A 5,224-nucleotide genomic window follows, 5' to 3' on the forward strand; every position below is an offset into this window, starting at 1 on the left:
TAAACAGAAACTACGCTAAGCTTCCTGTCATATGTAATTACGTTTTAAGTTATTAATAGTAGTAGGTCACTGTCAAAAACTGATTTACCTTAGCATAATAAGGTCAAGAGATCCTTTAATAATTACAAAAGAAAGACTTTTCCAATGATTGTTATTGCATTTTAACTGAAAATTCTGTAGGAACTTATCAGTATTTTTCACAAACTTGATATTGCTCATTGTAAGGAGTGTTTTATGCGTCAGGAAAAAAGACAGGTATCTTAAAAAATATTTGAGTAAATTGATAGATACAGTCGTTTGATTTTATGAACAGAATTGAAATCAAACCTATGAGTGAGGCAAAGTAAGCTTATTATGCATCAAATTATTTTTGAAAAGAATAAAATTCACATAATCATCATAAATTCTTAGGCTCATGATTTTTAATCAATGCCAGACAAATGTTAATGGGTCAGTTATAAAACCAGAAATTTAAAAACATTTGAAGGAAAAAAATATATAGTAAAGTGTACTATGACAAAAAATAATTTCACTAACTGTTGGCGGTGTCGACCCAATGGTTAGGCCCAGGTGAAAAGTAAATTTCCTGAGGAGATTGCATACGAAAGATTATATATATATATATATATATATATATATATATATATATATATATATATATATATATATATATATATATACTGTACATATACATGTATATATACATATATATATATATATATATATATATATATATATATATATATATATACTGTACATATATATGTATATATACAGTATATATCATATATATATATATATATATATATATATATATATATATATGTATGTATATATATATATATATATATATATATATATATATATATATATACAGTATATATATATATATATATATATATATATATATATATATATATATTATACACAAAACGATTGAGCGAAATTCCTGCAAAAGAGAGAGGTGGAGGGGTCTGAGGTAAATGGCAATGGTGCTCAATTTGCCTTTATCATTATCTACAACATAAATCTTTTCCTCTTGATTTAGACCAGCCTCATGAACTGGTGTTGAACAATATATCTCAATGAAAAATGCTTCAGACGGGATTTTTTTAAGGGACCACCCCTCAGAGCGCAATTCCCTACCAACCTGGGAAGCTTCAACAGTACCAGAAATTCGGAGTGTAAGTGCTAATCGCCAATAGAGCCAGAAGATTGTCTACGAAAATTTGATGAAGCTCATCAAAACAATGTAGACTAACTTTACCCAAGTCTACGACTGCTACATTCCATCCAACCCCCGAAAAAAAGAGGTACAGATCTAATGAAAAGGAACTCTTCTTCATTTTGAAAACAACATAAATTGCAGCCGTTTCTAGTCCAATGCAGAACAAAGGCCTCAGACATGACATATGACCTTAGTCGTGTCTGGGATTTGGCCAGTTTTCATCTCCAGTCTGGCCACTGTGGACTGGTGATGGTGGGTACTTTTGTCTGATCGCTCACAACAAACAAACTTAGTACGGGTGGCCCTGGCTTATACCACAGAAACTAGACAAATAATATTAATAAAATCAGCTTCAACCTCGTTTCTTATATTTGCAAGCAACAGTTAGCCATTACGTTAAAAAACAAGCTTCCGCTTGAAATCCTTTCATTATTCATTCTTGTTTACAATGTTTACACATATACAGTAATGTTACAGCAATTCATTCAACATATTTTGTGATTCATTTCTTCATTTTCCCATTATATGTATAATTTCTTAGATGCCTGTGCAAACCAACCGTCTGAATTCTTTCATCATCCATATTAATATTCATAGTTTCCAGTCAACCTCATTATCTAACTCATTCTCACTTAAACTCTACGCCTCCTCGTCTTGCAAACTATTTCAAACTTTTATCAGTTTCTCTTCAGTATTTTCTCTTATCTGCAAACTTCGGCACTCTCACACTTCCTTCATGGGCCATTTTCTAATCCCTAAACTTTGTATCTTCATCATATAACCTTTCTTTAAGTTCTATCATCACTCCACCCATGCAGATTTTAACCAGCTTGAGAGACAACACACACCTGTCTTACACGTGTTTTACATGAAACTCAATATCCTTCAACATAAATATTTGACAAACTCGTTGCTTCCTTTACAAATACTTAATCCTTCTCACCAACCTAATCTTATACATCATTTTCACCTACCACAGTACCTCTATCTATTCCATCAAAAACTTTTCATAGATCCGTTGTTTTTCCCATGTAATTTGAAACTTCCCGTATAGATCTTTTCATAAAAAATATTTGAATTAAACCCTCTGGGTAAACTAGAAAAGGTAAAAGTCACAGAACATTTGAAGCAAAAATGTAACAGGATTTATACGAAAGAATGTTAAGAAAAGATGAAAGTCACAGAACATTAAAAGCAAAGATGTAAGAGGATTTATACGAAAGAATGTTAAGAAAAGATGAAAGTCACAGAACATTAGAAGCAAAAATGTAAGAGGATGTATACGAAAGAATGGTAAGAATGTATGAAAGGATCTTTGAATCAACTCTTATAATGAAGTGAAATATGGATAACGTATTAGTATATATAGAATATAATTCAGAGGTGCTAGTAGATAGGACAAGGGGAAGGCATAGAATGGGTTGGATGAATGACGTGAAATGGATGGCTCTGACACCCAGGAACTTTAGAGAATGCTTGCAAGATAGGGTTAAAGGATTCAGTGGAGTTGTGAACGAGCTGTTGATGAGTCTTGTGTGTGTAAAGCAACTGACGTTGTGGTAGATTTTGTTGCATTGAGTTCATCAATTATTCTATAACTAAAGGAGGAATGTCTTTCTTTCTCGGAGCTACACTGTTATGAGGAACAGTTGAATGGTAATATATATATATATATATATATATATATATATATATATATATATATATATATATATATATATATACATATATATATATATATATATATATATATATATATATATATATATATATATATATATATATACACACAGCGAAGGAAAAAGGAAAAGAGTGCACTTGATTCTCAATTGCAAGATCTGTGGTTCAGTTATGACCTGCTGCCAACCAATCGACCAAGCTGTGAATGAGTACTGGCATCAAGCATAAACTGGGATCAAAATTACTGCAAATTGAGACCTGGAATGCTTACGTCTTTTTTGGTTCCAATCCGTTCTAAAGGATTAAAAAAGAAAATAACAATAATAGGGCTAAATATGGCAGTGACTTGTCTTGTGGTTTTATCCCACCTGTTGAAGAACAAGAGTTAATGTTGAAGGAAATAAAATAAATGCTGGGCCACACACACAGATATACACACAAAACACATTTTCCCTTAACGTTATGTATGTAAAAAACACCACGGTAAATGAAACAAGAGGATATGCCCTTGATCAATTTCGTCTATGAAAACAATATGTAAAAGGATTTAATAGAGATGACCGGTCATGATCATATCTTCAGTTCCATTTTCCCAGTGATAGTTTTCATTAAAAAAATACGTTTTCTTGTGAAATCTAATACGGTTCTCATACGAAATGAGACCACTAGGAATGACTGTATATAAGCTAACTGGACAATTCCCAATTCGCCTTTGAAGGCAGTCGAGGCCCTTTAAATAAAGTGCCCCTTACTCTTTTCACCTCAGTATCGCAACATCCTGCAACGAGAGCGGATGCGTCTCCCTCTCTCTGCTGCTGCTGCTCCGCACTCTACCTCCCACCCTACCTCACACTTGCTCATGAGCCTCAGTCTGTTTCTGTCTGTTCGTCTCTTTCTCTCTCTTTCAGTGCTTGGGAAAGGAAGGAGATTAAACTTGAGCTGTGTGTGTGTGCACAACGTTTTTCCTTTACATGTTTCAAGTTTCTGAGTAAATCGTAACTTGTGTTTTACAGAATATCCAAGGAATCTACAAGACTGGTGAGTGTTTGAAACTTTGTTCATTAGTGTTTTATTTAGTATATGTGTATTTACTTATTCTTGCCAAATAATTCTAAACATGTCATAACAAAACATGCAACTGGAAGTGCAAGCGTGCAAGTTAGTTTTTACGATTTAAACTTTGTTGAAGAACTTACTTAAGGTTTAAATTTGACGTACATCATTCGAGATTGCAATTGTATCAGAGAGAAATTACATTAGTTTTTAGTGTTCTCTACCCATGGGAGAGAGGATAATTTTTTTAATCCTTTATTATGAAATACACACGTAAAATCATACAATTTATAGCATATACATCACAGTATATTTACATAAATAATTTTTAACGTACATAAAGTGTATTTACAATTGAAATTTTACTATTTATCTAAATATGTTTTTAAATAAAAAATATATCTAGCCATGAATACTTTTTTTAATATAAGTTTTAAATCCTATTCTATTTACATTAAACGTATTTATCATTGGATATTTATTGTGAAAGGGATACTTAATTACAGATTATAAAGAAAATTATTTACTAGTTTTGAAAACTATTTACTAGTTTTGAAAACTATTTACTAGTTTTATAAGCTTTATGAGCATAGATACGTAAAATATTCCATAGAAAGAGAGAGAACAGGAGATAGAGATCCAAATCTTATCAAATGAGTCGGAATGTTTACATACGTCCATAAACGTATCATTTCGACTATGCTTACACGAACAACAATTCGACTTATCTGAGAAAATATTCCTTATGCCAGGCAGCAATGCACTTAAGGTCGATTACCTCCACTGAATTAATAGGAGAAACGCCATTAAGAGAAGGAATCGTGAGATCACAGTCAGCTCTTTGTGAGGAATGCTGGATATTCGATACGCCTCAACCAATGAGTGAGCACCGTTCATTTTACTCATATCTCGTTCATACCCTGAGACTCATTATTCATTAAATCATTGTTAACCCGTTACGATATTTCATCTTCGTGTCAGTATGAGATATACCATCAGCGTTACATCAACTTTGCTAATTATTCTATAATTTTATCTTCATATTAATTAATTAATTAGGAAATCGAGTCACTCTGTCACACGATCTTTGAAGTTATAAAAGGCTATAAATCTCCGGAGTCAAATTTGTTCCTGTTTTCTAAATCAAGAATTGTGTGCTGAAATATGGAGAGATTCTCTCTCTCTCTAAAACAGCACATGAGAGAGAGAGAGAGAGAGAGAGAGTAGCTTTATTCGAAAATAGGATAACTGCTAAAAACCACG

The 5,224-nt window shown here is 32.2% G+C and overlaps 1 protein-coding gene across 1 annotated transcript in view; it reads left to right on the forward strand.

Annotated features, from left to right (window-relative positions):
- Positions 1–3,685: 3,685 nt before the first annotated feature.
- The window catches only part of LOC137634087 (soluble guanylate cyclase 89Da-like), a 164,357-nt gene continuing 162,818 nt past the window's right edge, over positions 3,686–5,224 (forward strand). The window contains exon 1 of the mRNA XM_068366302.1: positions 3,686–3,946. The gene's annotated coding sequence lies outside the window, so the exon portion shown is untranslated. The remainder of the gene's footprint in view (positions 3,947–5,224) is intronic.

Source organism: Palaemon carinicauda, chromosome 44 (assembly GCF_036898095.1).
Source record: "Palaemon carinicauda isolate YSFRI2023 chromosome 44, ASM3689809v2, whole genome shotgun sequence".
In the NCBI taxonomy this organism is placed as follows: Eukaryota; Metazoa; Arthropoda; class Malacostraca; order Decapoda; family Palaemonidae; genus Palaemon; species Palaemon carinicauda.